Here is an 11,952-nt window from a genome sequence, read left to right as displayed (position 1 = left end):
CTTACCTACTTTGTTGGATATTAATCACAGTTGAAAAATGTCACTCATTTAGGCCTACTACTGGAACCAGCCAAAGGTAGGCTCTCTTTCTTAACTGGTAGTTACTGATTTATGGAAATGACAGTAGCATTTATGTTGTACTGCGACCACAATATAGTATCCTATTAGCTTAGCTAAAAGTTGGCTGTGACGCTTAAATGTGGAGATGAGGGCGTGTAAGTCTACTACAAGTGGCACCAAGTCTATCAATCAAGAGAATGTTGCATGTCCACCAGCTTTGCACAGTTTCTGTAATCGACATATCTGCATGTACTGTAGCTATTAATTATAGTAGCTAGCAAGCTAGCTAAACTAGAGTGCTTTGTTAAAGGGCGACTGCACTTCCTGATTTGGCCTGGTTTTTCATCAATGATCATTAAGAAATGCTGGTGGCCATGACTGAAGGCAGACGAGAGTTGTCTTGGGGGTGTGGTTTGATGTGGGTGTTTCTTGGGTGTGTCTTTGCCATTCAATCACAACAAACAAGGCCAGTAGTGAATACAGCGAGGTAAGCTAAGCTAGCTATGCTATGGAGAAAACGTTTTGAATAGTTCTGCCCTGCTGACTGACTTGTCATCTCAAGATGGTCAGCTAATTCAGTCCTATGTGTAGGCTTAAGCCTGTGCTGACCTTGTTTAGCCAAGCTGACAGCAGATAGCTAGCATAGCTTGATGATAGCTGCAGCTGGCTATCCTATCTAGCTGATATTTCTCTGTTAAATCTGGCAAAGCCAGTGTCTGGAATGTGTTTCTACAACACCTTGCTACAAAATACATGTTACCATGGAAACGGTATCAACTGCGAGTTGAATGCCTGGTCTTGAGTCAGCTCCGCTGTCCTACAACACAACATTCTATAACTGGTTAGTTTTGTCTCGTCTCTCCTTATGTCCACTGTTTCCTGGGGGACAAATCCCAAAAGTACAAATATCACTACAGGTGTAGGCTACATTGCACAAACATCGACCAGCTTGAGTGTAGATACAATGATCAACAAAAATGATGTGTTTATTTTACATTTACATTTAAGTCATTTAGCAGACACTCTTATCCAGAGCGACTTACAAATTGGTGCATTCAACTTAGGATAGCCAGTGGGACAACCACATCTTTGATCACAGTAAGTACACTTCTTCAAACAAGCAGCTGTGAGCAAAGTCAGTGCAATCAGGGACAACTACATATCGATCACAATAAGTACATTTCTTTAAACAAGTCAGTGCTAGCAGGTGAAATAAGACAGGTGCTAGTTTAGACAAAAGACAGTGGTAGTAAAGGGGGGGTAGAAGGATTACTATTATACTATTCCAGGTATTCCTTAGAGGTAGGGTTTCAAGTGTCTCCGGAAGGTGGTCAGTGACTCCGCTGTCCTGGCGTCGTGGGGGAGCTTGTTCCACCATTGGGGTGCCAGAGCAGCGAATAGCTTTGACTGGGCTGAGCAGGAACTGTGCTTCTGTAGAGGTAGGGGGGCTAGCAGGCCAGAGGTGGATGAACGTAGTGCCCTCGTTTGGGTGTAGGGTCTGATCAGAGCCTAAAGGTAAGGAGGTGACGTTCTCCTCACAGCTCCGTAGGCAAGCACCATCGTTTTGTAGTAGATGCGAGCTTCAACTGGAAGCCAGTGGAGTGTGCGGAGGAGCGGGGTGACATGAGATAACTTGGGAAGGTTGAACACCAGACGGGCTGCAGCGTTCTGGTTAGTTGTAGGGGTTTAATGGCACAGGCAGGGAGCCTAGCCAACAGCAAGTTGCAGTAATCCAGACGGGAGATGACAAATGCCTGGATTAGGACCTGTGCCGCTTTCTGTGTAAGGTAGGGTCGTACTCTGCGAATGTTGTAGAGCATGAACCTGCAGGATCGGGTCATCGCTTTGATGTTAGCAGAGAACGACAGGGTGTTGTTGAGGGTCAGGCCAAGGTTCTTTGCACTCTGGGAGGAGGACACAATGGAGTTGTCAACCGTGATGGCGAGATCATGGAGCGGGCAGTCCTTCCCCGGGAGGAAGAGCAGCTCTGTCTTGCCGAGGTTCAGCTTGAGGTGGTGATCCGACATCCACACTGATATGTCTGCCAGACATACAGAGATGCGATTCGCCACCTGGTTATCAGAAGGGGTAAAGGAGAAAATGTATTGTGTGTCGTCTGCGTAGCAATGATAGGAGAGACCATGTGAGGATATGACAGAGCCAAGTGACTTGGTGTATAGAGAGAATAGGAGAGGGTCTAGAACTGAGCCCTGGGGGACACCAGTGGTGAGAGCACGTGGTGCGGAGACAGATTCTCGCCACGCCACCTGGTAGGAGCGACCTGTAGGACACAATCCAAGAGTGAGCAGTGCCGGAGATGCCCAACTCGGAGAGGGTGGAGAGGAGGATCTGATGGTTCACAGTATCAAAGGCAGCAGATAGGTCTAGAAGGATAAGAGCAGAGGAGAGAGAGTTAGCTTTGGAAGTGCGGAGCGCCTCCGTGACACAGAGAATAGCAGTCTCAGTTTAATGACCAGTCTTGAAACCTGACTGGTTAGGATCAAGAAGGTCATTCTGAGAGAGATAGCAGGAGAGTTGGCTAGAGACGGCACGCTCAAGAGTTTTGGAGAGAAAAGAAAGAAGGGATACTGGTCTGTAGTTGTTGACATCGGAGGGATCGAGTGTAGGTTTTTTGAGGAGGGATGCAACTCTCGCTCTCTTGAAGATGGAAGGGACATAGCCAGCAGTCAAAGATGAGTTGATGAGCGAGGTGAGGTAAGGGAGAAAGTCTCCGGAAATGGTCTGGAGAAGAGAGGAGGGGATAGGGTCAAGCGGGCCGGTTGTTGGGCGGCCGGCCGTCACAAGTCGCAAGATTTCATCTGGAGAGAGAGGGGAGAAAGAAGTCAAAGCATAGGGTAGGGCAGTGTGAGCTGGACCAGCAATGTCATTTGACTTAATAAATGAGGATCGGATGTTGTCAACCTTCTTTTCAAAAAGGTTGACAAAGTCATCCACCGAGAGGGAGGAGGGAGGGGGAGGAGGAGGAGGATTCAGCAGGGAGGAGAAGGTGGCAAAGAGCTTCCTAGGGTTAGAGGCAGAGGCTTGAAATTTACAGTGGTAGAAAGTGGCTTGAGATTGAGTAGTGTTGGAGGAGAGGGAGAGAGAAAAGGATACAAGTAGTGGTCGGAGACTTGGAGGGGAGTTGCAGTGAGATTAGTAGAAGAACAGCATCTAGTAAAGATGAGGTCAAGCGTATTGCCTGCCTTGTGAGTAGGGGGGGACGGTGAGAGGGTGAGGTCAAAAGAGGAAAGGAGTGGAAAGAAGGAGGCAGAGAGAAATGAGTTGAAGGCAGACGTCGGCAGGTTAATGTCACCCAGAATTGTGAGGGGTGAGCCATCCTCAGGAAAGGAACTTATCAAGGCGTCAAGCTCATTGATGAACTCTCCAAGGGAACCTGGAGTGCGATAAATGACAAGGAAGGTAAGCTTGAATGGGCTAGTGACTGTGACAGCATGGAATTCAAATGAGGAGATAGACAGATTGGTCAGGGGGAAAAGAGAGAATGTCCACTTGGGAGAGATGAGGATTCCTGTGCCACCGCCGCGCTGACCAGATGCTCTCGGGGTATGCAAGAACACATCAGACAAGGAAAGAGCAGTAGGAGTAGCAGTGTTTTCTGTGGTAATCCATGTTTCCGTCAGCGCCAAGAAGTCGAGAGACTGGAGGGTAGCATAGGCTGAGATGAACTCTGCCTTGTTGGCCGCAGAATGGCAGTTCCAGAGGCTGCCGGAGACCTGGAACTCCACGTGGGTCGTGCGCGCAGGGACCACCAGATTAGAGTGGTAGCAGCCACGCGGTGTGAAGCGTTTGTATGGCCTGTGCAGAGAGGAGAGAACAAGGATAGACAGACACATAGTTGACTGGCTACAGAAAAGGCTACAATAATGCAAAAATAGATCGGAATGAAATTAACTAAACATCTGGGGAAGCAAGAGAGCGGGGTCTCCCTCACTTACCTTCCTCGACTAACTCCCGCAGAACTACTTATTTTACAAAGACAAAAAATGTTATACTGTAAATATCATATTGATGTGCTTATAAAGACAGTATTACTACACTTACCTAGCAAATACAAATAAGGCGTGTGTAGAGTACAACTTCAGCTGTCTAATCAGAACTAGAATGGCTGACATGCACAGCTGACATGCACAGCTCTCTGGTTGAGGTTCTATCTTCAAGTCTCCAGTGGGTGATGAAATCCCTTCTAACTATGTATTACAGGTTATGGACAGGTGCAGTCAGGTGGCATGGGTGGAGTGCAAGACACTCCATCCTGGATATGAAAGTTTGCCTCAACCCATAGGTCCAGCAGACAGAGTTAAATAACTACAGGCAGATGTGAGATGCAGGAGAATGGCACTTTTCACATACCACTCTGTAGGCCGATGCGGTCAGTAGCCAACAGAGTAATATGAGAAGAGTGCAATTGCTGAACTTCGGAAAGTATTCAGACCCCTTGACTTTTTACACATTTTGTTAGGTTACAGCCTTATTCTAAAATTGATAAAATAGTTTTTTCCCCTAATCAATCTACACACAATACCCCATAATGACACGTTTAGACATTTTTGCTAATTTATTAAAAATAACAAACTGAAATATCACATTTACATAAGTATTCAGATCCTTTACTCAGTACTTTGTTGAGGAACCTTTGGCAGTGATTAGAGCCTTGAGTCTTGTTTTTTTTTTTCATTTTTTTTTTCACCTTTATTTAACCAGGTAAGCCAGTTGAGAACAAGTTCTCATTTACAACTGCGACCTGGCCAAGATAAAGCAAAGAAGTGCGATTAAAAACAACACAGAGTTACATATGGGGTAAAACAAAACATAAAGTCAAAAATACAACAGAAAATATATATATACAGTGTGTTCAAATGTAGCAAGTTATGGAGGTAAGGCAATAAATAGGCCATAGTGCAAAATAATTACAATTAGTATTAACACTGGAATGATAGATGTGCAAATAGAGTTACTGGGGTGCAAATGAGCAAAATAAATAACAATATGGGGATGAGGTAGTTGGGTGGGCTAATTTCAGATGGGCTGTGTACAGGTGCAGTGATCGGTAAGGTGTTCTGACAACTGATGCTTAAAGTTAGTGAGGGAGATAAGAGTCTCCAGCTTCAGAGATTTTTGCAATTCGTTCCAGTCATTGGCAGCAGAGAACTGGAAGGAATGGTAGCCAAAGGAGGTGTTGGATTTGGGGATGACCAGTGAGATATACCTGCTGGAGCGCATACTATGGGTGGGTGTTGCTATGGTGACCAATGAGCTAAGATAAGGCGAGGATTTGCCTAGCAGTGATTTATAGATGCCCTGGAGCCAGTGGGTTTGGCGACAAATATGTAGTGAGGACCAGCCAACAAGAGCGTACAGGTCACAGTGGTGGGTAGTAAATGGGGTATGAAGCTACAAGCTTGGCACATCTGTATTTGGGGAGTTTCTCCCATTCTTCTCTGCAGATCCTCTTTAGCTCTGTCAGGTTGGATGCGGAGCGTTGCTGCACAGCTGTATTCAGGTCTCTCCAGAGATGTTCGATCGGGTTCAAGTCTGGGCTCTGGCTAGGCCACTCAAGGACATTCAGAGACTTGTCCCGAAGCCACTCCTGTGTTGTTTTGACTGTGTGCTTAGGGTCGTTGTCCTGTTGGAAGGTGAACCTTCACCCCTGTCTGAGGTCCTAAGAGCTCTGGAGCAGGTTTTCATTAAGGGTCTCTCTGTACTTTGCTCTGTTAATCTTCGCCTTGATCCTGACTAGTCTCCCAGTCCCTGCCACTGAAAACATCCCCACAGCATGATGCTACCACCACTATGCTTCACCTTTGGGATGGTGCCAGAGTGGCTTCCGTCTGGCCACTGTACCATAAAGGCCTGATTGGTGGAGTGCTGCAGAGATGGTTGTCCTTCTGGAGGTTTCTCCCATTTCCACAGAGGAACTCTAGAGCTATGTCAGAGTGACCATCGGGTTCTTGGTCACCTCCCTGACCAAGGCCCTTCTCCCCCGATTGCTCAGTTTGGCCGGGCAGCCAGCTCTAGGAAGAGTCTTGGTGGTTCCAAAGTTCTTCCATTTAATAATGATGGAGGCCACTGTGTTCTTGGGGACTGTCAATGCTGCAGGCATTTAAAGGTACCCTTCCTCAGATCTGTGCCTCGACACAATCCTGTCTCGGAGCTCTACGGACAATTCCTTTGACCTCATGGCTTGGTGTTTGCTCTGTCAAAGTCAAGGGGTCTGAATACTTTCCGAAGGAACTAGATATTCTAAACAAAGTGTTTTGATAACTTTAAAGTGTAACAGTTCCATGTAGAATAAACCATACTTCACATAATACTGTGTTCTGCTAATATAACAATGTGCAAATATTTTACTTTGCTGTATGGTGTCCTGTATAAGATAGGAGTTCCCTGACATGTTTGAAGAATACACAGGAGTCATCTTTCAGTCAGAGGACTCCATTTCAAAAGCATCTCTTCAGCCCATCTGTAGAAAAATGAGGAAGAGGTGATGAGTGACGTATTGAAAGGGTGATATTACTAAACACTTGTGATGTACTGTTAGCAATCACCTTTTGTTCCTTCTGAGGTGTTTGCCAATGTCTGATGGGAATGGCAGCGTAGATCAGCTCCAGGACCCTCAGATACTGGTCATGAAGGAGCTCGACTTCGGCTCCTATTTCCGATCCAGCTCCTATATCACAGAGGGAGGGAGAGAGTGAAAGACTCATCAGAGTCATGTGAGCCAACATTAAATACACAGTTGAACATAGCCAATCAGAGATCATGATTTACAGCTGATTCACAAGGGAAACATGACAGCATGGCACTGACTGGTTGGCATTACTCACTCGGGCTCAGCAGTAGTCCATTGGCACCGTGGAAGGGGGCACCTCCTTACAACATACAAGACACACATATACACACAGTACCTATTACGTTATCAATGGTGGTTAGGTGAATTACAGGACAGATAGTTTTTTGGCCACTGACCAGATCAAAATGTGTCCATCCTGATTCAAGTGTCCTCATTACTTTGAAGTGAGGCTGGTGTCTGGCCACTGCCTCAGCCTTCTGTAACAGCCCCTGATATGGTAGGGGGATTCCCACGACACTGCTGAACAACAAATCCACTAGGTTTTGTACGTATTCTGTGAATGAAATAAAATATTATCACTATATAAACATATAGCGAAAAAAATTACTTTCTCTAGTTTTGAAGTAATGTACACTACCAGTCCAAAGTTTGGACACACCTACTCATTCAAGGGTTATTCTTCATTTTTCCAATTTTGTACATTGTAGAATAATAGTGAAGACATCAAAACTATGAAATAACATATGGAATCATGTAGTATCCAAAAAAGTGTTAAACAAATGAAAATATATTTTATATTTGAGATTCTTCAAATAGACACCCTTTGCCTTGATGACAGCTTTGCACATTCTTGGCATTATCTCAACCAGCTTCATGAGGTAGTCACCTAGTTCCTGGGTAGCTTATCAGAGATAGACATAATATGGAAAAGAGCAAACAAAGCAAGAGAAAGAAATATACATTCAGCAGTCCATTAATCAATTGGTGTGTGTGTGTGTCTGCGGGGATGAAACTACGAACCCATAGGCTTGGCTCTCTCATCCCTTCCAGGCTTCTGGGAGGGAGGGTGGACAATGAGCCTGTCATAGCGGATGTAAGCAATGTCCCCACGCGCTCTGGCAGCATGAAGACGCACACCATAATGTAAGCACCAGCGAGGCCAGAAATAATGTGTCCAATAACTAACAATACTATTTTCCACCACTGTCATATGATGCTTATATTTATTATAATGCCATTATTGTTATTGTGCTGATTTTCACTATTCACAAGAATGCTTGGCGCTTATACTGATGTTTAGGCTACCAATATGTCTGATATTATTTGTTTTGTAATTATAAAAATAAGTTTTTACTTTGTTTCATAGTTGTAACACAGGCACTCCACTAATAACATTTGAATTTACACTTGAAATTCGGTTTTTAGTGGTTTTTCAGTTTTACATATATACAGTGACGAATGAAAATGTTATTATGTTCTGTCAAATATTTACATTTGGTATTCTAATGTTACCTAACACCTTCATAAACACAACCAAATGACATTGGCACGAAGGGGGGTCCACCGAGGCCAGGCTTTTCTAGTTTAATGGATTTATTAGACTGCCGGTTATTGGTACTCCTCGAGGCCCGACTATTATACTGTAAATACGCAGATGGTAATTTTGACTGTCATTGCGCTTTGACGATGAGATGTTCAGAAAGTGTGTATTTTTTATTATATTTATCTCAATGTACTGCTAGAGTGTACACATATGTGACCGACCACCTTGATTCGGTCTTATGTAGCAAAATTTGAAATTGTGTTTTTTACACTGGATAAAAGCAGAGACACAGAGCTACAAAATTGTATATCATATACTGCATTTATGGGAACAATGGGAAAGTAATTCTGCTTTGAAAGTTGATAAACTTGTAATATCACTTTTGAGAAAATTGCCTTTGAATGTTTTGGTACCTACTGAAGAGCTCTTCTTTGTCTACACCCATTCAGCATCGTTCACACCCTCTTAAGCTTTAGCCCCACCCATCTCGTTTCGCTCTCGCAGCGCTCAGAGTGCACACTTGACGCTCTGGCCGATGAGTAGGGTTGATCCGAGCGTTCTGACCTCAAAAAGGCAGTCAAGCACCCAAGCTAACTGGCTAACATTGGCTAGCTTGCTAGCTACTACCAGACATAAAATTGGGATTAAGGTTCATTGTTTACCTCTGGATAACATGAAAACAGCCTAACCAGCTCTGCTAGGGCGAGTAAAATGAACCAGCTCACCCTAGCAGAGCTGGTTAGGCTGTTTTCATGTTATTCAGAGTGTTGGTGACTGTAACTGTGCTGCTGGCACAATGTTATTACGCTTTTTCTGCCGAGTTTACTGACAACACACGGGTGTTGTGCATTCGTAAATGCATGAGTTAATCTGCGCTCTGGCATACAACTCAGACTGAATTTACGAACCCAACCAAAATGGTTACTTGCATAGTGGAGTCTTTTGTTAAGACATGTAGCTAGCTAGCTAGGTAAACAATGAACCATAATCCCAACTCATGGCTTTACTACCCTGCATGAATCTGCAAGTAGCTAACCAACCAGGTTCAATGTTAGCTAGCTAACATTAGGCTCTAACTAGCCAAGCAAATGGCTGTGAGATAAGAATAATAATATCATACATGTAACGTTAGCTAGCGAGCCAGCCAGCTAACGTTAGCTAGCTAGCTTAACAATTAACCATAATCCCAACTCATGATGTTACTACCCTGCATGAATCTGCAGGTAGCTAACCAACCAGGTTCAATGGTAGCAAGCAAATGGCTCTGAGATACGAATAATAAGATCATACACCTAACGTTAGCTAGCGAGCCAGCCAGCTATCGTTAGCTGGCTAGCTAACAGTACACTTTAACTTGAAATGAAACAACTTTCTGTCAAAATTAGAAACGTGTAATTTCTGACAATGGAGCTAGCTAGACTATCTTACCGGTATACATAATGCATGATGAACGCGTCTCCCTGTCACGGATACCATGGTTGCCCTTAGTTTGAAGATGTAATCCGGAGACAGGTGTTTTCTTCATCTCTTTAGCTATCATACTCTAAAACTCGATCCTCTAGAAAGTGAAGAGCAACATTTATGCAGCTCCACTACACTATATGTTTTTTTTAAAGCTGCGTTAGACACATACTGACCAGCTCAAATAGACAGAAGCGTGCTATATGGCAGACCAATCCTCTCTCCTCTCTCGCCATGTCCAGCCCACTCATTATCTCAGCCAATCATGGCTAGTGGGAAGGTTGCTGTCTTTTTCTTTGGCTTAACCAACTAGGCTCATAATTTAACAATTGTATTCGTATTTACAGATGGCATACAAGTTTGTTATTAAGCAACATGAAAGTTCACATGTTCCAGAAGGCATTTCTGCCAAGAAACACATTTTGATTTAAAATATAATAATATTAAGTTCAAATGGCTCTCCTGTGAAGTAGTGACACGCGACATACGCCTAGTTTCCTGAAACGAGTCACATATTTTGGAAAAAGTCAGTGTGACAGCCTCCCCATACCTCTCCAAAACTTGTATGTGTATGCACACTGATTGTACAAATCATTATGAACATTATGCTCTATCCATGAAATAGACTGACCAGGTGAATCCAGGTGAAAGCTATGATTCCTTATTGATGTCACTTGTTAAATCCACTTCAATCAGTGTAGACGAAAGGAAGGAGACAGGTTAAAGAAGGATTTTTAAGCCTTGAGACATTTTTTATTTTATTTTTATTTTTGGAGACATGGTTTGTGTGCCATTCAGAGGGTGAATGTGCAAAACAAAATATTTAAGTGCCCTTGAACGGGGTATGGTGGTAGGTGCCAGGCACACTGGCTTGTGTGAGGAACTGCAATGCTGCTGGGTTTTTCACGCTCAACAGTTACCCGTGTGTATCAAGAATGATCCACCACCCAAAGGACATCCAGCCAATTTGACACAACTGTGGGAAGCATTGGAGTGTACATGGGCCAGTATCTCTGTGGAATGCTTTCGACACCTTGTAGAGTCCATGCACCGTCGAATTGAGGCTGTTCTGAGGGCGAAATGGGCGGGAGGGGGAGCAAATCAATATTAGGATGGTGTTCTTAATGTTTTGTACACTCAGTGCATGTGTGTCTTTCGTAGGGGTTGGGTTAAAAGCGGAAGTAACATTTGGATTGGACAATTGACCAACTGACCAATAAAGTGATCTTAATCTGAAAGTTTCTGAGGAATATTGTTAAGGACAGAACAATCTGTCAAGAGCTACAAGGAGAAACAAAGACCTGAACTTCATTTCATGTGATTTAAAATATACACTGCTCAAAAAAATAAAGGGAACACTTAAACAACACAATGTAACTCCAAGTCAATCACACTTCTGTGAAATCAAACTGTCCACTTAGGAAGCAACACTGATTTACAATACATTTCACATGCTGTTGTGCAAATGGAATAGACAACAGGTGGAAATTATAGGCAATTAGCAAGACACCCCCAATAAAGGACTGGTTTTGCAGGTGGTGATCACAGACCACTTCTCAGTTCCTATGCTTCCTGGCTGATGTTTTGGTCACTTTTGAATGCTGGAGGTGCTTTCACTCTAGTGGTAGCATGAGACGGAGTCTACGACCCACACAAGTGGCTCAGGTAGTGCAGCTCATCCAGGATGACACATCAATGCGAGCTGTGGCAAGAAGGTTTGCATTGTCTGTCAGCGTAGTGTCCAGAGCATGGGGGCGCTACCAGGAGACAGGCCAGTATATCAGGAGACGTGGAGGAGGACAAGGGCCGTAGGAGGGCAACAACCCAGCAGCAGGACTGCTACCTCCGCCTTTGTGCAAGGAGGAGCAGGAGGAGCACTGCCAGAGCCTGCAAAATGACCTAAGCAGGCCACAAATGTGCATGTGTCTGCTCAAACGGTCAGAAACAAACTCCATGAGGGTGGTATGAGGGCCCGACGTCCACAGGTGGGGGTTGTGCTTACAGCCCAACACCGTGCAGGAGGTTTGGCATTTGCCAGAGAACACCAAGATTGGCAAATTCGCCACTGGCGCCCTGTGGTCTTCACAGATAAAAGCAGGTTCACACTGAGCACATGTGACAGACGTGACAGAGTCTGGAGACGCCTTGGAGAACGTTCTGCTGCCTGCAACATCCTCCAGCATGACCGGTTTGGCGGTGGGTCAGTCATGGTGTGGGGTGGCATTTATTTGGGGGGCCGCACACCCCTCCATGTGCTCGCCAGAGGTAGCCTGACTGCCATTAGGTATCGAGATGA

The 11,952-nt window shown here is 44.6% G+C and overlaps 1 long non-coding RNA gene across 1 annotated transcript; it reads right to left on the bottom strand.

The window, feature by feature from the left end:
- Positions 1-6,371: 6,371 nt before the first annotated feature.
- LOC121577218 lies at positions 6,372-7,293 on the bottom strand. Its single transcript, XR_006002584.1, has 4 exons — positions 7,048-7,293; positions 6,906-6,950; positions 6,627-6,748; positions 6,372-6,541 (listed from the first exon to the last, which is right to left on the bottom strand). It is a non-coding gene; the product is annotated as an uncharacterized LOC121577218 (long non-coding RNA).
- Positions 7,294-11,952: the final 4,659 nt, after the last annotated feature.

The sequence above is a fragment of the Coregonus clupeaformis genome, chromosome 11, assembly GCF_020615455.1.
Source record: "Coregonus clupeaformis isolate EN_2021a chromosome 11, ASM2061545v1, whole genome shotgun sequence".
Classification (NCBI taxonomy): domain Eukaryota; kingdom Metazoa; phylum Chordata; class Actinopteri; order Salmoniformes; family Salmonidae; genus Coregonus; species Coregonus clupeaformis.
This window is presented reverse-complemented; position numbering and strand designations above follow the sequence as displayed.